Genomic DNA, 25,183 nt, shown 5'->3' with positions numbered 1-25,183 from the left:
TAATAGTATTTAAGGATTCCGTTATGTTCATGATTACGTTTCGTATGTTTGATTCTTTTGGCTTTTGTTGGCCCAATTTTTGCTAAATTCAGTATGAAAGAGTTAAGCTTTAGAATGTATCTGACGAATACTAATCAATTCTGGTCAGCTGAGAAAACCAAATTGTTGTGAGAAATATCAACTCGGCCGGCTTTAAGGTAATATTTTGTAACCTTCGCTAGGTAAGCAATATATATCTGTAAATTGCAGAAAAACCTATACACAATGTATATTTCATGTGTGTCCAGCGTTTTAGAACATAAATGTCTAAAACGCAATTTAAAAAAATGCAGCCAGTTTTCAATCTTATTCGATCAAAGCTTTTGATATTGAAACAACTTTTGTCATTTCAATAAAAAAATGGATCCACGCATATTTTGTTTGAAAGTGATATTGTTATGTCAGACTTTTATTAAAATTAAGCAAGATATGGTATATATGGTACCATGATAATATTGGTATATATTCACAATAATCGTGATTTATTATCAAACATACATGTTTAATGTAAAAATATGTGGTAATGTATTATTGGCTTCACACAGTATATCAAACGAAACTGACTACGGTCAAAACTCTTGATATGAAACATGAATATTGTGAATTTGTATTGCAATAGCTATATTTGTATCAGACGTTACCGTGTTTAAGTTCATTGATCAGTATTTTAAAAACCGTCAAGATTATTTGTATGGTTTCTTAATATTTTAAATGAATTGCGATTTTGAAAAAAAGACTCTTTATGTTCTACACTCCTGGTAAGAAATATATACAGTAATACAAGTGAAAGACATAGCTCTCGAACGGGAAATACACAATATTATGTGATAAAACTGGTTTTATATCGCACTTGACCCCACCATTAGCTAAGACTTCATCACTCAACAAAAAGTTAAGGTAAAGTAAGTACATTATATATAATACATTAAACAAACTAGCAAACATGGTAGCGTTGTATCACATATTGCATGAAAGGGTGCATACTCAAAACGAACCTTCAGCAGTCCCAGCAACAAAGAAACATTATTATAGCATACGGTTCTGTATTAATTGAGCCTTGTTCTGAAAAAACTTGGCTTAATGCATGTGCGTAAAGTGACATCCCAGATTAGCCTGTGCACTCCGCACAGGCTCATCAGGGAGAACATTTTCCGCCTTAACTTGATTTTCGGAAAGGAGGGACTACCTTGAAACTAAAATACCATAAAATTGGAAAGTGTCGTCCCTGATTATCCTGCGGACTGCACAGGCTAATCTGGGACACGACAGTTTACGCACATGCATTATGCCCAGTGTTCTCAGAACACGACTGAATTCTTTTACGAATAAAAACAAATTATAAAACAGTGAGACACAAAACAAATGCGCTAGAAAACACACACATATACACAACAAATACACACACATGAATACAACTGGGTTCAACCCCCTTTAAACGATTTATATACATGTACGTACTCGTTAAAATAGTAACGTTGTTACTAGTAAAATGTCATTATTAACGAAATTACATTCATCGCATACCTTAATAATATATCACGTCAGTGAAAGGTGTCTGTTAACGTTTCAAAAGAAGGTGTAAAACAATAATATGGGTTGATTTTGATATAAACACGTGTATTGGCAAACGATGGCTGTACGCGTATTATTATGTTACAGTATTAACATTGTAAACGGAACAACGGACTGTACATAAACCGGTAATATGTGTGCTTTATGATTATCTCCCACAACGTTTTTGCAGTGGGAAAATACTCGTGTGATCTGACATTTAAAAACAAATATTTCGAAAACAGAGTAGTCCTATGCATGTATTGCATTACGTTGTTATAAAATTTCCGCTCATAAAATAAACACCAGACATGCCACCTACTTTACATAATCAACACTTTATTATCGCTAGACAAGAGAGTCATTTGAATGTCATGTTCATCCGCAACAATAGCAAAAACACATTGACTTGTGTGGCTTGTCTATGTTGTGTTTTAAATATTCCTATGTTGCAACACCTGCACAAGTATAGACCGTTTTGTATCATCTTTTCTCATCAAGTCACATTTTGTAAAAGATAAAGATGTAAATTGCATTTTCGTATGCTGGACCTCGTTATCCAGTAGCAGTTATACATCGCATGTTAATTTAGAAGTTTATGAGGTCTTTTCCGAGTCAGTGGCTGCATTATGTGTAGTTCCGTAGTGAGCCCGGTCACCCCGACCTAATTAACTAACTAGACTCACTTAAGTTGGGGCTAAATTTGAATTATAGCTGCCATTGTCAGCTATTTCGTTGTTACTGAAACATCTTTTAAATTTGGTGTGGTATTGAGTTAAGCGGGGACGCAGAGTAACCGGAGGAAAACAAAACCTGTCCTGTATTGTGCTCACCAACCAAACTATAAATCCTGACTGTGACTAGTTTATAAATGTGTCAGGTTAAATGTAAAACCTTTTTTTTCAATAATTCTATAATGTTGTCATTGCTATGAGGGTTATTGCAATGTGTTATTAACTCAACTGTATGTTATCATTCCTTTTCTTTTTAAATACATGTACATGCAAATTAGAATTTTTGGCAATCAAACAACGCAGTATAATGTAAAATGTTTCAGTCACAAGCCTCGTCTTAACTGGATTGTTTTCATAGTAAGAAGTTGTAAGCATGCACATTCGTATACACTTCATTATTAATAATCACCACAATATTTGCATCATATAGCACAAAACAAAATAGCTTAGTACAAAGCAATACAACCAGGTCTTTCCTGTTGTTTTCATGGAAATATCGTTGATTTAAAACTTGTTTGAAATTGTTTTAAACATGACTAGTAACATGCACATGGAGTCTTTAAAACATATTAACGGGACAATAGCTTTTATTGGCAGAATGTCGCGTGGTTAAACTGTCATGGAAAATGCCATCGATTAAATATTTTTAAGTGGATTAATTGCATCACTGTATTTTGTATCCGCTTGTACAGAAAATTATTATCAGTAAACCGGTTACAGACAAATGACAATATTGTAACCTCGACTAAAATAAAACGTTACGTAACTAAACAAGTTAATTATTTTAGACATACATGAATCCAAAGCGTAATAAATAATAAACCAACATTCACTTTCACAGCCACGAGAGTAAATTTGCGACAATATACAAGCTTTAAGTTAATAGAGGTAGTGTGCATCTACCGAGATTATAATGTGTCATATTATAATGTCTACATCAGTCATCTGTTTTGCATTGATTACAGGCAATAATTTAAGAGAAAGTGGTGCATTATGCATGGTTTGTTTGAGAGAATTCACACAATTTAAAAATTGCAAACCGTTACACATACATTCATTTGTGCATATACTAAAGTCTGAAAGAATGAAATCCCTTGGAAATATCAAAATCAGTTTTTACAAGGTCAATTAATATTTCAATATAACATGAGATATTATGTGGGTATGCGCATACGGGACTGGACTGTGTTTAAATGAGGACAGTTGTCACTGTCTGACAAAATGAAGTCTATTTTTAAACTTCTTTACGTAAAAGGAACTTAGCATTCCAATGTCTCAATAGATGTCAAATTCCAAAAAACACTTGTCGTTAAACATGTTCTTCATAAAAAAAATTAATTTGTTAATACTGTATGAATACAAATTAGTCTGTGCGTTTTTTCTTTCATGTTAAGAAAGTTGTGCGTTTATCCATAGACCACGTATCAAATCATTCCCCATTTATATCCCCACCAAGTGGTCGAGATTTGCAACCTGATAACTCACGTCCTTGTCTTGTCATAGAATACATTTCCCTCGTACGGTCTCGTCTTATCATGACACAAACTATTTGATCTTTTTTTTAATTTTCTGAGTATAACACTAGTTATTCTTAAAACACTTGCTGTATAATTTGATTAATATGTGTTAAGATTTTTATAATATGTACGTTCCCTTAATGTAAAGACCTAATATAAATGTCGAGGCTCAAATGTATAAATTTTTGACTTATTTACCTGTATAACTTGAGTCAAGAAAAATGATTATTAAAGCAATATAAATTATAGAAACGGTATGCCTTGTAGAACAAACCGCTTTTGAATTTAGATAATGTAACACTAGTTACTAAAACAATAACACGTGTCAAAATGCAAGATTTATAATGACAATCTTGGTGATAGCAGTGCGGTATAATGAATAATTTATCAGCTGTAATACCTCAGACACAAATAGACACCGATCACCGTCCGATCAGCGGCCGACGTATTTTTCCGCTCATTGGGCTGGCGACCGTCCGATGATCGCACGGAAACCGGGCAAATGTGTAGCATCGGGTGGCATCCGGATTAATTTGAAGTCTCACTAATTTTACCCGTCGTCGGGCCCGGGAAGGAATCGAGTTGAGATCGAACCAAGATCGGGCGATCAACGCACGTGTATCGCCCGGTGATCGCCCGACATCGAATTCATTGAACGTGTATCGGTAAAAGTAAAGGTATTTCCCAAAGGCATATGCATCGGCCGGCGACCGTCTGATTGCCGGAGGGCCTCTGCACGATGCCCGACGGACGCCGGACGATGCTCGTTATGATACATTTACAATGAATCCGATGTCGGGCGCACACCGGGCGATAATCGTTCGTTGATCGTCCGATCTTTTTTCAATCTCAACTCGATTCCTTCCCGGGCCCGATGTCGGGTTAAGCAAAATGTGATATAAAAAATTAATTCGGACGCCGCTCGGTGCTACAAAATGACCCGATGTGCGTGCGATCATCGGCTGGCGCCAGCCCGATGAGCGGAAAAAAACGTCGGCCGCTGATCGGACGGTGATAAGTGTCTATTTGTGACTGAGGTTTTAAACTCTGTCACTCATCGGACGGCGGACGGCTCCGACGTGTCCAGTCTTCCCGATTCCTGGAGATCGGACACATTGGCCGGCGATCGGATTATTTGTGACTAAGGCATTAGTTTTATTCTCTGCGGATGGGCGTTAAAGTGGGCATGGCAAATCCAAGGACAAAAACTAAAGGATTGCATTGCATGCTTTGTCTGGTTTCATGTTTAACTGTTCTTTGCTAATTCTTATGAGGTAATGCAAGGTCAGGCGTTCATTTAATAGTCATTCATAAGACACCTCTTTCATAGCGTGTAACCGTCCATTAGGCGCGTGGTTTCTTTGTATGTTTTTACCGTATATATCAACATTGCTTTTGTTTTGCACAAAAACTTTTTAAGGTTGCTTTTTAAGGTTAACTTTTAGTTATTAAGAACATTTAAAGTTTATTTGTATAAAATATAAAAAATAGCATATACATATTTTAAGTATTTATGATAGTCTGCGAAAGGTTAAACAAATCAGGAAGTTTTCATTTATTAATAAAATTACATAGTATACGTTCATTATATTAACAACGGGTTCACATTGCACTTATTTTTATTGCAGATAATATAATGGTCATGTGACAATAGAATCGGACTTATCCAATTTGACTTTAAGGTTAATATGGTCTTATAAGTATATTGCTAGTATATCTCTATAAGAACACATGATCTTACTGTTTGTCGTAAGCTCATTATGTCATAGGATACTGAGTATCCGTTTACTTAAACCCAAGAAACATACTCAGAAGAGAAGGTCTTGTTTGGATACGTCAATATTTTATTTAACCATAGCAAATACAATTCAGGACACTATAGTGTTTTGCTTTTTAAACACTTTAAAAGACATGTCTCAGATTCAGATTCTGTTGAATCAGTTTACATTAAACAACGTTGTTATCACAGGTATATTGCCGGCCAGGAGGTCCTATAATCATGCAACCTTTGCATAGATGGTAGGGCACAGCGATGCTGTATTTCCATAATCATTAACTCACAAATACATTATTTCTTAATAAAGCCAAACAGGTAGATTCAAGCGCATGTGAAATTGTTTCCCGTCTCTCTGAATGTTTGGTATTAACTGTTTTTAAGCGATGGCTCAATTTTTTTTTCATGGTTCTTTTGATTGTTTGTGAGGTATATTTACTTTCCACTAATTAAGAATCATAATTATTCTGCTCATAAAATATCACTCCTCCTGTCAAAGATTTTTTTCTGTTACATTTGTGAAAAACAAACGAACAACGCTTCGATACATTAGATATAATTTAATACGTTAAATTATACGGCGAACTAAAAACAACATAAACAACATGTTATTCAAGCATTCAAAACATAAATCTAGTGTCTGAATCGATGCAAGCGGTGATTGTGTAATGTATAGTACACGCTTTGTTCACGTGTATACATAACTTGCACATGCAGTCGTTTAATCGTCTGAAATAGACCGTATAAATTGTCTACACTGATTACAGTGGCTCATCATTTCGTTCTAATGTTTTCATCGCTATTGTGGCAATTCTCGCTGTAAATATTATCGAGGCCTACTTCAATCAATAAATAACAAAATAACCTTCTTAATGCGGTGTCAGCAGCATATAATTAGTGTTTATAGTATTGCGACATAAGTGAAATACTTTATTAGGAGACTGATACACCAAAAAGGTTGTATGTGTTTAAAGTTGTTTGTTTCGAATGAACTAAATATGGAAGTTTGATTTTTTCATATTGTGTGAAGTGATTCTGTGTCACGAAGGAATACTTTTTGGATTAAGATTTCTGATCGTCGGGAAGAAATATTCCTGCCTTGAATTGACTGAGAGTCGAAATAGGTGAGTTTGTTTTATAGCAAAAATGTATCCATACATTTCATGTTAAATACAACCAAGGACAATTTAAATAATAAATTATCATATTCGCTATCTTCGTCCACGATTGCTATCTCGTCGAATGTACATACTAATTTGTGTAAGCATTGTGCATCCTTATGTTATAATCCAGAGATATTGGTGAAATAATATGACATTATGGTTTTTATTTTAATAGACATATGTATAATATTAATATACAGTTGCCAAAGAGCAACATATTTGCACACTCTACATTTAAGTTTATTTGTGAACGCATTTCGAGAAAAATTCAAACAAGAATAATTAGAAAATAGTCTATATTGAAACGTTAAACAAATACTATTATAATACAGTCAAAAGTATTGAAAATATATTATCAGGTTGTAATGAACATTGAAAATAAAGTCAATGTAATTATCAAACACGGTGCATGCTTAAGTATATCAAGCACTTAAATATAGTAATTTTTAACGTTAAGTGAAGTTAATAAGCAGGCGACTGCTGGACGCGCATTGTTCAGTGTTTTTTTTTGTTTAGACTAGACGGTACACGTTATATGATAAGAACATATTAAAACTTACTGATAAAATCACAGACCATTGTTTGTTGTTGAGACGTTTTTTTGTTGGACGCATAATTTGCTAAAAAGAATTCCATGCACATGGTCAGTTAAAGAGTTTATAAATCCACAAAGCTCTCAAAATTTTATCGTACATATGTTTCAGATAAAGTACGATTTCTTTTTTTACTTGAAAAAAGTAAAGCGCTCGATAACTATTGGCGATCCGAATACCTAAAATATTATATCTACGTCAGTAAATTGGGTTTGCATTAAAACAAAATAAACAAACACACGGAAAATTCAACATCATATTAACAAAAATGCTTTGTTCTGTCTAACCATTGATGGAGACAATTTAATTTGAAGAGCAGATGAAACCATAAGCACTCCGATGGATGCAAGACCTTCACTATTAATACTTGTGAAAATAGTTGGTACCAGAATAGTATCTGTATATGCTATGTCGGCTACAATATCTCCGTAATTATGTCGTATATGTTATCAGTATAAATGGTGTCATCACAAAAATTTAACTTATACTGGACACCTTAACCCATTCCCTTAGATTGCATAACAGTTTATTTTTCAACATAAATAGCAACACTAATAAAAAGGAATACTGCTGTATTTCTTACTGGATATGTGTTTGCGGTTGTAATTCATGATAACAAAGCTTGCGTTTCGTTACTGATTTTGCGAGTGGCTTTGAAGTGTATCAGCGAATAAACATAAGGATTTTGATGACATCTGGTCAATAAAAATGGAATGTTTGGCTTCAAATATAAACCATAACTGATTATAACATTGTAAGTAAACGCGTTATCGCTCATTTTCTGCTCAATTAAAGTTGGTTTACGTAAACGACAGTTTTAAAGATTGTTCGTAACAGTCAGTCTATGTCCCGGTGAATACATTTAAGACATAATTTAGAGCAATTTAAATAATAAAATATCTATATTCATAGCTTGGGGAAATTTTTTGTCGCCAATTATAGTGTTGATAAACGTAGTGTGCAAACTCGGCTATATGAACACTCTACATAATAAACATTATATTCAAGGTGACCTCTCGTAATGTCTGTATAAAGCAGTTGTAAAAATAAATGAACTGAAGTAGTCGAAAAAAGTGCAGTATTTGCGCGAGTCTTTTCGAAAGAATGTGAACTTAATAAACATGACCCCGTTTGCGCAATTTCAATGGCGGATTCGGTATCGGAAAAATTATTTGAACTTAAGAATTGAAAACCATAATATCACAGGGATGGGGTCTGCAAATTCAGTCGCAGCCAGAATTGAATCATAGAACACCGCTGTCGGACACCACAGAGGCATACACTGTGGATGTTAATGAAGCTTACTATCATTATAAGACGAATTTGGGCTCTAAGGATAAAGTTTTTCAGATCAATTGAACTAGAAACGTAATCTGATTATTATCAATTTATATAACAAATAATGTGATTAACATAAACTTTCATGTTAAATATATATTTCCATTGATATTCTAAATGCGTTGAAATCCTTACACATACTAAGCGATCCCCAAACATTACTCAAATTCACATCAACAGCAAAAATGCTGGAAAGAAAATGACATATATTAGAATATCAAATGTTCAACGCTTGATAACATCATTATATATAACATATGATTATACTGTATATAATGCTGTTATCACGCTCTGAAAATTAAATTATCATATGATATAGATAAAACATTCGCTCTCTAAAATTAAGCAATCTTATTAAATTACTGCTAGCTTTATATTTGATCCCAAACACAACGGCTATCTCCCATGCCTGTTGAGTGAAATAAGTTACAACTCTTCACCTTTGCAACTGTGTTCAAACAATGCTAATAAGGTGTTGATTGCGTGTTCGCCGACTTTTAGTTGATAATATATACTTGTAAAATTGTATTGCCTTTAAAATATCTTTGATTTGAATGCTGTAATAAACTGTGAAAATTATAGAGGCATTCAATAACACATTTACTTGTTTCCATCGTTGGTTAACAATACACTTTTATTGCAATGTATGCGGTTCAGTGCATACAAGTGGCTGTATAATCACAAATATGCAATGAAATTTACATACGTCAAATAAATTATCATATACAGGCTATAATTTGGGCATACACTCAGCAACATTTTAACCGCACGTTTGATCTTGGTGCATTATTGTATGTATATATATATATATATATATATATATATATATATATATATATAAAGAGAGAGAGGGTGTGCAATGGTAAATCCGCAGGTCTTTAGATTTTTACGATTTGCATTTTACAACGTCAATCTTACAAAACACATGAATGAAACATATATAACCAACAAACTATTGTTATGTAAAAAAGATATTTAGTTTGATGAAACGTCAAGTGAACGTGGCGCAGTATTCCAGAATGTGTTTGGGGAATGTTAACCTTTCAAACGTGCTAAACATGTGTGTGAGGTGAACAGTTTGTTGTTAAAGAAGCTACGCTATGTCTTTCATGCCATTGTTACAGAGGTATTTGGATGCATATGACGATGTGTGTCAACATTTAAAAATAAAAAACAACATACAATTCAAAACGCAATGTTAAAGGCTTATCACATTTAAAGTTGTTAAGCAATAAAAACCGGGATTTTTTTTTCAATAAACTATTAAATTTTATTTTAGTTGTGTTTGTGCGATTATGAACGCGATGATAAAACTGTCAATTCCATGATGCGCGCTACCATATAAAGACTGCACGGCTTCTTTGTCATGTGGTTAGCTTTAGCATGAGAACAGAACATGTCAAAGTTGTCATCTATGCAATGCAGTGTGCAGATAAGTTTGCAATGTGTTTTTGACATTTGGATTGTAAATCTGTATTCATTCTATATGTATGTTTTATTTTTGTTATAAATCCCTTTCTGTAAGTTATTGTAGTTGTAGTTATTTATATTGTAAACATGATTTGATACTGAAAAACTGCTAATGATGGAACGTTTAACGTCATTACGTTGATGTCCCCGAAGTCCACCAATGTACATATGACCGTTTGTATCCTTTCAAGTTATGTTTTTTTCCACAGTCACACAGTAATCGACAATTAAATATATTGTCCCCCGCAGGATAAAGCATAAATACCCAACGCGACAATTACTTATTTTGACTTAAAATATGTAATGAACAAATACACGTTCCAAATCGAATAAAACATAATTTTAAATCGTGGACCATGTACTTGAATTGCGTATCTATACACGTTCCATCAGAGGTAAATTTGAATAGATGTCAAATCCCAAAGAACTTTTTTCGTAAAACATGTTCCTCATATATTAATAAAAGCTGTTTTTACTGTTTGAATACAACTCAGTTTGTGTGTTTTTTCTTTCATGTTAAGAAAGTTGTGCGTTTATCCATAGACCACGTATCAAATCATTCCTCATTTATATCCCCACCAAGTGGTCGAGATTTGCAACCTGATACTCTCGTCCTTGTCTTGTCATAGAATACATTTCCCGCGTTCGGTCTTGTCTTATCATGACACAAATGATTTGTTTTTCTAAGTGTACTTGTGTTGTACTTGTAATCCCGAAAAGAAGCAAATCGCGGTTGGGAAAATAGCGTCGTACTTAATTCAATAATTTGTAACAAACAAAGAACAGTGTGTGCTGCTGAGTTTAGATAATACTACTGGATCTTTTATTTTATTTTTCTGAATAGAACACGAAATCTAAAAATACTTGGTGTATACTTTTATTTATAGGTACTAAGATTTGATACATGAACGTTCCCTTAATGTATACACCAAATATATATGTCGAGGCGAAGATGTTCAAAATTATTGACTTATTTATCTATATAGCATCGCAAAAAAGATTATTAAAGCAATACTATAGACATCGTTTGCTTGGTAGGAAAACCCGTTTAAGTAGTTAAATAATGCAAAAATTGTTACTAAAACAATTATGCATATCAAAACGCATGATTTCTCACGAAAATCTTGGTGATATGTGGTTTGTAGAATAATGTATTGACTATGAATTTCATACTTTGGGGACGGGCGTTAAGAAAGGCATGCCAAATCTAAGGGCAACAACTTTATGGTTGCATTGTATGATTTGTCTGGTTTTATTTTGAACTGTGCTTTGATAATTCTTATGATGTTATACAAGGTCAGTCGTTCATTTGATAGTAATTAATAAAACACAACGTTCATAGCGTGTAACCGCCAATTAGGCGTGTGGTTTTCTTCGTATAATTATACCGTTTATTTCAAAATTGCTTTGTTTTGCAAAAAAAGCTTTTTGAAGGTTGCTTGTAAGTTATCACGACAATTTTTTTATTTTAACTTGATAAAAGATAAAGAACGACATTGTATGAAAACAATAATAAAAATATATAAATAATATACAAGTAGTATATGAGACAGCAAACGGTTTCATAAATCAGGACGTTTTCATTAAGTTATAAAATGACATAATATACGTACATGATATTAACGAAAGGTTTACAATTGCACGGGTTTTCTTGGAGTTCAATATGTGAAAATTAAATCGGACTGCTTCAATTTGATTTCGAGTTTAATATGTCATCTACGTTCATAATGGCAAAAGACATACGTAAACTTAAATTCAAGAAACATAAAATAAAGTCCGGTTTTTAAAGTGATGTCTTCATGTTCCCCTTGATTGTTTGCGAGATGTATCCACTTGCCGTTTATTAAGAGTCATTATTCACTTCTGCTGACGAAGATGTTTCCTTTTAAAAATTTTATTCATACGAACAATGCTTAGATGTATAATATAAAATATAATACGTTGCGGTGAACTAAAAACAAAAACAACAGACGAAAACATTTTATTCACACATTCGAAAACATAAATCTAGTGTCTGCATCGATGTAATTAGTTATTAGGTAATGTATAGTACACGCTATGTTCACGTGTATACATAACTTGCACATGCATTAAATCGTCTGAAATAGACCGTATAAATTGTCTACACTAATTACAGTGGCTCATCATTTCGTTCTAATGTTTTCATCGCTATTGTTCAATACTGTCGAGTTTTAACTTGAATTGATTAATGACAAAACATCATTCGTCATGCGTTAGAAGCAGCTAATAATAAGTGTATATATTATAACGACATAAATTAAATATTTTTATAAGGGGACAGTTATATGTGTTCGCATTTTTTTCGAATAATCTAAATATAGAGGTATTAATGTTTCATTTGTGCGTAGTGATTCAGTGCTTCGAAGAAATACATTTTGGATTAAGATTTCTGAGCGTCAATAAGTAACATACCTGCCTTGTATTGACTGAGTCAAAAAAGTAGAGAATATTATATAGCAAACCTTTATACAAGACAAACATATTTGCCTGTATCTGAATACCAATTTCATAAACCATCCATTCACTTAATTTTAAACACAAGCGAGGACGATATAAATTATATATTATCATATTTGTTCTCTAAGGCCATGATTTCTATCTCGTGGAAGGTGTACTGTAATTTATTAAAGTATCGTGCAACCGTCTGAAACAATGCAGAGATATCTGAAAAAAAAAGGAAATTTTGGTTTTATTTTTAGACATATGATAACGAAGATAATATGAAGTAGATGAAGAGCAGCATATTTGCAAACTCTAAATTTTCTTTTAATTTTTATACACATTTCACGAAACAATTTGAAACGAGAATAATAAAAAATAGTTCATCTTGAAACGTTTAACTTATCTTATAAGAATACAGTCAGTGTTGAATACATATTATCAAGTTATTCTGAAAATTGAAAATAAAGTCAATTAAGTTATCAAATAGTGAGAATGTTCATGTAAATCTAGCTTTAAAGCAATTCCATTTTAACGGTTAGTCAATATAAAGAAGTGAAACTCCAGCTGCTGGAGCAGTACTGAATTTTCATTAAAAACAATTAGTTGGTCCTTTATTTAAGGCAAGTGACCGATTGCCCAAACAGTACAAAACAGCACAATACAGCACAATACAAACCAACATAAACACAAAATATGAATAAAGCTGGGGTCACCGCCTTGGAACGGTCAATGCAAAGCATTGGGGGTTTAAACCTGGTTATAGAGCGCTCAACCTCACACTTGGCCCAGCAATATTCATAATACATTCAAGTGTAAATAAAATTTAACGTCATAGCATTGTAACTCAAATTAAACAATAATAAAAGGGAATTAAAACGCATTCAATTTAATTACTATTTAATTACTCAATTGCATTGAAGATACAAGAGTAACAGAATTACAACTTTTTGACGAACGATCAAATAAAACTATTAACAATTGTCAACTACATTCCTTCTTTATAGAAAAGATTTGAGAATGTAGAATCATAGAGTTAATATCTCAGATAATCATCGCGCAAATACAGGAAGAAGCAGCAATAATGGGTGTAAAAATTCCATATTACATAGCTTGGTTGTTTATGTGACTGCTAAACAAATTAAAAATAATTAAATCAAACAAGAAACGCCTATCAGAGAGAAAATATAAATAAAATGGAACGTTATAAACCCAATGACCTATGCATGTAGATTACAACTGGGAAAGTCGGTCGTATGACGTCACAAAAATCCATAATGGCATAATGACGTGAACAAATTCCAAGGGCAGTACTAAATAAAAATATTAATCGGGCTGTATTACTAATAAAACAAGTTTACGTGATTTAATATTAAGAAGCAAATGAATACAAATGGTAATTCCATTAAAGCGACATTATTGGAATCAAACAGTATATAGGTGTTTTGACAACTGAAGACAGAAATGATTTGATGTACGATTTGAGTCCAAATGTAGTTTACATGCAGATTTGTTCATACGACACAATGACACAATTTTATTCAACAGTGACAAATGCCTATAATGTAGTATTCATGCAGATTTGTTCATACGACACAATGACACAATTTTATTCAACAGTGAAAAATGCCTATAATATCACTAATGATTCCAAATTTTAAGGGAAGAAAGATATAGTGAATCGAAAACCATCAAACACGTGTTTTTAAGTACATAAGCATCGTATCCTTTTGATAAAAACAAGTTAATTAAATTGAAAAGTTTAATATGAACATTTGGTTTAACATATTTTAATTTGCGGACACGCTTCAAAACATCTCCGTAAAATGATGGATGGGAGATTCCATTATTTAAATGCCATTTTAAAGAAACATTATATTTTGAAATTAAATCACCATACTTAGAGTAAAATCTAGCAAATTTATTTCTTAAGTTATGATACAAAAAGCCTTGTTTTAGCAATTTTTTAGTTAATATTAGATTACGATCATTAAAATCTTTAATACACGAACATGCTCTGGCATAACGTACCAACTGCGAAATGTAAATACCATAGGAAGGTCCTTTAGGGATGTTGCCATCTAGAAACGGAAAATTCACAATTTCAAAGTTAAAATCGTCCCGTTTGTCGTATAAACTAGTTTTGATCAAATTATTATTAATAGTTAAATGTAAGTCTAAATACGCAGCGTCTGTATTGGATATACACGATCTATTTAAGACTAGTTCTTTTGGGTAGATTTTGTGAATATATAGTAAACAAGAAGGAAACTCCTGGATGTATATTGTTTAGTGTGGTTTTTTTCTAGATGGTATGTTTTATATCGTATAAACTTAAACCGTATTATGGTTTATTTTAATTATTTGTTGACATTGTAATTTCCTCGAACTATTGCCAAACGAATAGTAAGTCGGTGAGTTTATAAACATATGTTCCAGGTAAATTATTTATAGCGAGTTATGTGTCTGCATAACAAAACAATGTATAGCCCTAGACAACTAGTAGCGACCTGAATATCTGAAATACCCGTCACTTAATTAAGTTTTTATTAAAAAAAACAACTACAAAATATACTAATAAACGGACGATTCAACATCATTATGGCAAAAATGATTGGTTCTGTTAAATCATTGATGGGATTCATGGGTTTACGCTGGTTTACGTAAAAAAAAAGATGTTTGGTAACAATCACTAAACTCTAAGTCCCGGTGAATACATTTGAGACATAATTTATAGCAATTTAAAACTGATAACAACAGCAATCAATGCTACAACGAAAATTACGTATTGTAAGCATCGATATAACATGTTCCTGTATATTTTTTATATAAGCTACTATTTTCACGCTTTTAAAATGTATCAATCATTGTCCAAATCCTGATTAATATCGCCTGGCCCTTTATTTAAAACCAAACGCAACTTGACAATTATCACACTGTTTCGATCATCGCATTGGAAAGTATAATAATTCACCACCTTTATTGATTTGTTAATCTAAAAAAGAAAACAAAGTAATTGAATTGTTTCAAAGCATTATGCGGAACGTTTTAATATATGAATCAAAGTATGCAATATTACTCTTTAACTATTTCTAAATATTTTAAACGTATGATGCATTTTATTTTGGGAAGGGCGGAAAAGTCAAGATGCCAAGTGTACAAAGAAAAAAAATAGTATGGTATGACTTGTGTATCGTTTTACTTTGAACCGTTTGTTTATTCATTCCATGAGTGACTGCAACGTTGTAGGTTCTTTGATCTATATGTATTCTGGACACCACAAACAAAGCGTAATACAAAGCGTAAAATCAACCATTTTGTAGTTTTTTTTTGATGACTATCACAACTTTTTTGCTTAACAAAATTAATGGGTTTAGACTGCTTTAAACAGTATGCGGCTTTTTTCTGCACAAACGAAAAGTTGAAAGAAGTCATTGTACATGTTACACAATAAACAAGAACATTCATATGTTTGATGTTCTAGCCGAAGGACTTTCTACGTATTCATTTTCACGTGAAAATTTAGTAATATGAATTTAACCAACTCCGAAAACCATGGACTTTCTTCAAAAAAATAAACAGGCTAAATCTATTGAGAAAACATAAGTATGCGAGTTGAATATAATTTCATGTTTAAATGGTTCCACTTATTTCCTTACGCTTTCTATAAATACAATTGTTTCAATCATATGCCAGGTCTTAAGATACTCTTGCTCTTACATCTTGTTTAACTTTCTTTATACAGCAGTCGTAAATGTATTACATACTGCATAATGGCTATCTCGGATCAACAAACAAACAATAATGTTATTGTAGGTTTATGCGATATTCACGAGTATAAGTTAACGCGACTATGTTGAAGCGTATGTTTAAGCTGAACAAAAAATTTAGTTGTAAAGTCGCCTTTAAAGGGGCCTTTTCACAGATTTTGGCATTTTTTAAACTTATTCATTAAATGCTTTATATTGATAAATGTAAACATTGGATCATAAAAGCTCCAATAAAAAATCAAGAAAAAAATTAAAAAAAGGAGAAGAACATTACCCGGAGCAGGTTTCGAACCAGTGACCCCTGGAGTCCTGCCAGAGTCCTGAAGTAAAAACGCTTTAGCTTACTGAGCTATTCCGCCGAGTACATATTCTTGACGTATTTTATACGTTATATAAGCAATCTTCGTAGTTACACAAAATTTAACGACAAAAACAGAACTCTCCAAATTATTCAATCGTTTCGCGTTGCAACGCTTTATAATTTTTAGGTTTTAAAATCGTCAAAATATGCATATAATGGCTATATTAGAGCATGGTTAATGTTCAGTATTACTGTTTCCTCACAAATATCATAACTAAAACGAAAACTTACGAATCTGAAACAACTTTTTTCAATTTTGTCAATTTACCAAAGCGTGAAAAGATCCCTTTAATAGACCGTATAAATTGTCTTTACTGATAACTGTGTCGCATCATTCCGGTAGTATTTTCTCATCGCTCGATTGACAATATCACCGCTTTAAAATTGAAGAAGCTTAAATTGAATTAACGCTGAACATACCTCTTAAATTACATAACCGCCTTAACAATGTGTTAACAGCAGCAAATAAATTAGTGTATCTAGTATTACCCCATACATCACCTATTTTGGTTACCAGACTGGCACATTAAGTAAGTCTATATGTCTTTCTGGCAATGACCGAAAAAGAGAGATTTAAATATTCATAGTGTGCGTTGGTTTTGTGTGCAACAGCGAAAAATACTTTGGATTACGATTTATAACGGTCGGAAAGGACTAACGTAAACTGACATACATAATTACGGTAAGTACATTTTTAATCAAAGTTTTTGTGAGCTTGTTACACTTAAACCATGTACAAACACACAAAAGACCTGTATTTGATGATCACATAACTCAATGACCCATTGAATACATTTAAATCAAAATACTGACAGTACTGGTGTGACGATGCTTTTGAAAAGGATGGATATAAAAGCGTCAATTTAAGTTTATCTACATCACCACAATTGTGTATGTGGTTACGAAAATTTTGGGTAAGACAAAAAATGTGTACGAAAATTTTGGGTACAAAAATTATGCCAAAAAAAATGGGTACGAGCAATAATGTGGTTAGGAAAAAAAAATTGGGTAGGAAAAAACATTGGGTACGAAAAAAAAATGGGTAGGAAAAACAATTTGGGTACGAAAATATTTTGGGTACGAAAAAACATTTTGGGGTAAGGGGAAGTAGTACCCGTGGGAAAATTGATCCATTCAGCGAATCTGGGAGGCGGGTTACATTCTCGATCAAATATAACAAGAAATATCTTTAAAAAGATGTTCGAAGTGTATTCTCTGTACCACTTATCTTAAAAAAACGTTCTGTTACAGTAAACCATTTGTGGGTTATAACATTACGTTTCAGCAGATATATTCAAAACTTGACATGCTCTTTAATTACACTATGCTCTTTAATTTCACAAGTATATCATACCAAACTTTATATTTCGTCGTTTCCTTTCGTAAGTTAATTATAATTGTGGACGGACGTTATTTTACATGCCCATGTGCATAAATATATATTTTTTCTCTTTTGATTATTGTTTTTTCGCTAATTCAATAAGCTAAGGCATGTTTGTTTGTTAAGTACGGCAATAATTTCATGATGATTCCAGAAAGTAGGTATGAGCACATAGTCGTAAGAGCATTTGAATACTTGAGTTCGCACATGAACACATGGTAAGGTTAACTAAATCTCCGCGATATGACCGTATATGTGTTTAAAACAGCAAACAATATCTTACAATGGAATGAATTTTCAAATATAGTATGTGCAGCGATGTGGTTCTGTAATTTCTGTTTGAAAAGTTTATTAAATATGCAAAATGAGAAAGCACGCAATAAAGCGAGGCTCATAGATATCGTACGGCTATTATGTTGTTTATATACCATAGTCCCTATAACGTTTACAATGGCAGGTTCGAAATAATTCGTTTTCTTTACACTCATGATCGCGTTAAACGTTAATTATACACGTTTTAATTCGAAATGTATTTACAGAATCACGACAAATGTCAGATACAATACAGAAAATGTATAGTTGTTTCATTGATCTATAAACATATAATGGATTGAATATAACTGATTTAAAATTAATTTTTTCAAACTATTATTAAATCCTCTATGTATTGGATCTCCAGAGGGAGGAAATTATTAAAACTTCATACATTTACTCTTTTATTAAATATTTCGGCCAAAGGCCTTCTTCAGTAAACGATTATTACGACAACTTTACATAGCGTTTTCTTCTGTCAATCATAACGGAAGTAAAAACAAAAATATAAATAAATGACGTAACGTTACCCGACATGAACGTGACGTTACGCGCCAATACTCGGAAGTCGCTACATATTATGAATTATACGCTGTGTATATATTATTATATAGATATAATACACATAAATTCACGTATACGCATATACACATATATATACATATATATATATATATATATATATATATATATATATATATATATATATATATATATATATATATATATATATATATATATATATATATATATATATATATATATATATACATACATACACACATACATATATATATACATATATACACATATATACATAAACACATATATACATATACACACATACATGACGTTACGCGCCAATACTCGGAAGTCGCTACATATTATGAATTATACGCTGTGTATATATTATTATATAGATATAATACACATAAATTCACGTATACGCATATACACATATATATACATATATATATATATATATATATATATATATATATATATATATATATATATATATATATATATATATATATATACATACATACACACATACATATATATATACATATATACACATATATACATAAACACATATATACATATACACACATACATATACACACTCATACATACATACATATATGGAGTTTAATGTCGTTAATTATAGCGTTTAGATGATAAAAGTATTGTGCAATCTCAGCTATTTAAAAAATCTCATATGAACATGGTTCTCCATGCAAGGCAACATACATGTAATATCTTTTAAAGAAGTTGTTTACACAGATTGAATAAATGAGTCGAAGAGTACATTATTTTCACGATGCTTGAAAGAATTTTAACTTAATTAGTATGTCGCTCTTGGCGTGATGTCAACAGCGGTTCGGTATCGGTATAAACTTGCGAAAATTTATAAACGAGATATTGTCTGAAGATACAGTTTTCAATCCTCATATTCGATTAGCATTGAAAAAGATGCTTTAAACCGTAGAGGCAACACTATAGCATATCTTAACTTATCTGATTATAATGATTACACTGCCGAAACCCGATATAAGGATAAACTGTTACAGAGTAGTTGTTATATACGTGTAATATAGTTATAATCTATATATTGTCACTGTTATAATTAAAGTAATAATATTAATTGCTTATGAACATTAACTACCACACAAGCCATGCATATGTTTATATTAATTTGAACAGAATATCGTTGATGTTGTGACACAAACTCCGAACCTCACCATAACTTATGGCATAAGGAACGCATCGAAAAACTAAGAATCGTCGAAATTACGCACGTTTTATTCACTCCTTTTTTACAAACAAAACCTTTCCTAAAGATAATATTTTGTAACCTTCGTAAGGCAAGCAATATATGTCTGTAAGTTGAAGAAAATCCAATACACAATATATATTCCATGTGTCTCCAGCGTTTTAGAACATAGATGTTCAAAATGCAATTTAAAAAAAAATGAAGCCAGTTTCCAAACTTATTCGATCAAAGCTTTTAATATTGTTTCAACCTGTGTCCTTTCAATTAAAAATGGATGTACAAATATTTTGATGGAAATTGACTTTGTTGTTTCATACTTTTATTTAAATTAAGTCAGAAATATTCAACATTATACCATGATAATATTAGTACATATTCACAATAATCATGATTTATTTTTAAGCATAAATCACTGTTTAAAAAACCATACAGATAATGTGTATGGTTTCTTAATATTTAACATTAATTGCGATGTTGAAAAAATGTTGTTAATGTTCTAATTTCCTGTTTAGAAATATAGACGGGAATATAACTAAAAATCATTGCTTTGGAACGGGAAATAAACAACATTTTGTGATAAAACCGGTTTTAAATCGCACATGACCCCACAATTAGCTTATAATTCATCGCACAAAAAGTAAAAGTAAAGTAAGTAAACTATATATAATACATTAAACAAACTAGCAAACATGGTAGCGTTGTATCACATATTGTATCAAAGGGTACATACTCAAAACGGACATTCAGCAGTCCCAGCAACAAAGAAACATTATTATAACATATGGTTCTTTATTAATTATTTTACGACAATAACCAATTAACAAACAGTGCGACACAAAACCAATGCGCTAGAAAACACACATATTTACACAACAAATACACACACATGAATACAACTGGGTTCAACACCCTTTGAACGGTTTATATACGTATACCTACTCGTTAAAATAGTAACGCTGTTAATATTAACATTTCATTATTAACGATATTACATTAATCGCACACCTGAAATATATTTATCGTGCACGCATACACTTTAAAACAGTTCTTGTAATATATCACGTCAGTGAAAGGTATCTGTTTACGTTTCAAAGGAAGGTGCAAAACAATATTATGGTTTGATTTTAATATAAACACGTGTAATGACAAACGATGGCTATAAGCGTATTATTAGTTGGTCGCGATAGCGGCCGACTTTATTAACAGAGTATATTTTGCAAATCAGTATGTGCTAAGAAGCCTTAGCTACGGTAAGAACCGCATCTCATAATGCTATGAGCGATTACCGCTGCCTGTCTGCACTGCAGACGACAAATGCTTCTGCTATACTTCTGCAGTAAGTGTATATACCAGCTTGTAAGACGACATTGGCCAGTCTAGTGTTTATCATTGAAATCTGTACATATTGGCTGCTTTCAGGGAAAATAAGATTAGCCTTTGCACACTGATTAGCCTGTGCAATGCGCACATGCTAATCAAGGACGAAAACAGCGAACAACCTCAGTGCCTTCAGCGCTTTGATTATGTTAAGGTATTAACATAGTATACGGAACAACGGAATGTACATAAACCAGTAAGATATGTGATTTATGATTAAATCTCCCACACTGTTTTTGCAGTGGGAAAATACTCGTGTGATCTGACATTTAAAAACAAATACATGTATTTAAAAAAACAAAGTAGTCTCGTGCATGTATTGCATTACGTTGATATAAAATTTCCGCTCTTAAAGGGGCCTTTTCACAGATTTTGGCATTTTTTTAACTTATTCATTAAATGCTTTATATTGATAAATGTAAACATTGGATCGTAAAAGCTCCAGTAAAAAATCAAGAAAAAAATTAAAAAAGGAAAAGAACATTGCCCGGAGCAGGTTTCGAACCAGTGACCCCTGGAGTTCTGCCAGAGTCCTGAAGTAAAAACGCTTTAGCCTACTGAGCTATTCCGCCGAGTACACATTCATGACGTATTTTATACCTTATATAAGCAATCTTCGTAGTTTCACAAAATTTAACGACAAAAACAGAACTCTCCAAATTATTCAATCGTTTCGCGTTGCAACGCTTTATAATTTTTAGGTTTTAAAATCGTCAAAAGATGCATATAATGGCTATATTAGAGCATGGTTAATGTTCAGTATTACTGTTTCCTCACAAATATCATAACTAAAACGAACACTTACGAATCTGAAACAACTTTTTTCAATTTTGTCAATTTACCAAAGCGTGAAAAGATCCCTTTAAAACTAACACCAGACATATCACCTACTTTACATAATCAACACTCTATTATCACTAGACAAGAGAGTCATTTGAATGTCATGTTTATCCGCAACAATAGCAAAACACATTTGCAAATGTGTGGCTTGTCTATTTTGTTGTTTACTTATTCGTATGTTGCAACACCTGCACAAGTAAAGACTGCGTTTATCGTCTTGTCTCATCAAGTCACTTTTTGTTGTAAAAATGTAAATTGTGCATTTTCATTTGCTGGACCTCGTTATCCAGTAGCAGTTATACATCGCCCATTAATTTCTGTTTATAAATTTCTAATTTAAGTTTATGAGGTCCTCTCCGAGCCAGAGGCTGCATTATGTGTGGTTCCGTAGTGAGCCACGTCAATCCAACCTAATAAACTTACAAGACTCACGTGTGCGAATTTTGAATAATAGCTGTCCTTTCCAGCGATTTCGTTGTTACTAAACGATTAAAAAAATGGTGTGGTCTTGAGTTTAGCGGGTAATGGCCATATTCCACTACGAAAACAAGCCCACGATTCGCTACGATTTCTCACATTTATTGAATCGGGAAGAGTATGCGATTCAGTTACGACAGTGGTTCGATTGAGTTACGACGAATCGTGGGGTTCGGTTGAAGTCTTGCTAATATGGTCGCAACTTCACTACGATGTGTAAGAATCTACTGCGACTGTACTACGAACGATGCAGATCGGTCACGACTAAGCTAGGACCTCACCGAACGCACCCATGAATTCGGCGCCAATATCTACTGATATTGATTCTAACACTGCACGCGACTAGTTTGCTATAGACAAAGAAGAAAATAAAGTGTGGGTTATTCTGCAATAAATTATGGGCGGAGCTTAATGTTTCGAAAATAGTTCCGAATAAATAGAGAAAATATTGCAGTAAAATGCACGTGCTTAAATCCCGCTCTTAAAGAAATGTAAAAAAAGTAGCACGTATATAAATGTAATGAAACAACAAATTGTATATTTGGTGAAAAGTGGCATGATTACGCCTGCTAAGAATTTGTTTGTTAAGAAACGTAATTAAGAAAACATTTATAGCATGTCAGCTTTTCAGAAGAATTAACACATGTGACGTCATTACGTTTCTATGAGTGTTGTTCCCAATGAAAGTGACGTAATTTGCAAAATATTTATGAATGAAAACGACGTAAAATGTTTGTACAACTGTAATCTTCTGACTGTGACTAGTTTATAAATGTGTCAGGTAAAATGTAAAACTATTTTTTTGTTCAATTATTATATAATGCAGTCATTGTTATAAGGACTGTTGCACTGTTTTACTAACTCAAATTTATGTAACCATTCCTTTTCTTTTGTTATACATACATACGTGAAAGTATTGACAATCAAACAACGCGGTATAATGTATAATGTTTCACTCACAAGCCTCGTCTTAACTGGATTGTTTTCATAGTAAAAAGTTGTAAACATGCACATTCGTATACACTTCATTATTAATATCACCACAATATTTGCATCATATAGCCCAAAACAAAATAGCTTAGTACAAAGCAATACAACCAGGTCTTTCCTGTTGTTTATAAGGAAATATCGTTGATGTAAAACATTCATTGTTTTAAACATGACTAACAGCATGCACATGTAGTCTTTGAGCTTTTATTTACAGAATGTCGTGTGGTTAAAGTGTTATGAAAAATGCTATCGATCAAATATTGGTCTATGGGTTAATTGCATCACTGCATTTTGTGTATCCGATTGTACATAAAATTATTATAAGTAAACCGGTGACAGACAAATGACAATATTGTAACATCGACTAAACTTAAAGTAACTAAACAAGTTAATTATTTAAGACATATTCAAAAGCGTATTCTCTTTCACAGCCACTGGAGTAAATTTACGTCAATATACAAGCTTTAAGGGGTGTTGCTGCAGTTTTGATGATTTTTTTCCATCTAATAACTTTTGCTCAAAATTTTTATTCAAGTACTACACACAAATACTAAATGAAAAATGCAATAAAAACAAAGGGTCACCGGCTTTGTTTGGATTTTATTCACCATTATATAATATGTACTTTTTCATTAAAACTGAAAAATCTCTAATTGCATAATAATGATTAATAACCTATGAAATTGGAAACATGTAGAGTTTATATAAGCTAATATATATCATATACCATTTAAGTTAACCACAAACAACCAAAAAAAAATGGAGAACACAAGTTAACTTTTAAGAAATTTAATTTTTATAATTTTTATGTCACCCAAAAAACGTCATTTTTTTACTAATTTTTACCACAAAAATGGAATTTAAAAAAAGTTCTATCTAATAACTTTTTGCGAAACTTCTCAAATATGTTCATCTATGTATTGTTATCATGAAACAAAAATAAAAAAGGGGGTCACCGCACTTTTAACAGAGATATTTTGTTTTGATTATCCCTACCGTCTAGACGTCAAATTTCATTAAAAAAAACAACAATAAGACAAACCCCAAGTACCGGTACATAGATTGTCAGAAATATGCATAAACATTAGAAATTGTTTACAATCTTAACTGGGATCACAACAGCTTACCAAAAGAAATTAATAAAAAACAATATTTAATCACAAACATAATACCATACAGTATCAAACTCGGCCTTAATCATTAATAACTTACATGTTCACAGATTTCGGCATGTTTGGAAGTTTGTGTTTAAATGCTTA

General features: G+C 32.2%; 1 protein-coding gene across 5 annotated transcripts in view; it reads left to right on the top strand.

The window, feature by feature from the left end:
* Positions 1-6,376: 6,376 nt before the first annotated feature.
* LOC127872807 (papilin-like) overlaps positions 6,377-25,183 on the top strand; it is a 353,664-nt gene continuing 334,857 nt past the window's right edge. Inside the window, exon 1 of one of the 5 annotated variants that reach the window (XM_052416222.1) lies at positions 6,377-6,739. The gene's annotated coding sequence lies outside the window, so the exon portion shown is untranslated. Of the gene's footprint in view, positions 6,740-17,374; positions 17,453-25,183 lie in introns of those variants that run through there. The other 4 variants (XM_052416218.1, XM_052416221.1, XM_052416223.1 and 1 more) reach the window with 4 other exon arrangements.

This window comes from Dreissena polymorpha, chromosome 3 (assembly GCF_020536995.1).
Source record: "Dreissena polymorpha isolate Duluth1 chromosome 3, UMN_Dpol_1.0, whole genome shotgun sequence".
Classification (NCBI taxonomy): Eukaryota; Metazoa; Mollusca; class Bivalvia; order Myida; family Dreissenidae; genus Dreissena; species Dreissena polymorpha.
Note: the sequence above shows the minus strand (reverse complement) of the source record. Positions and strands in the feature narration are given on the sequence as shown.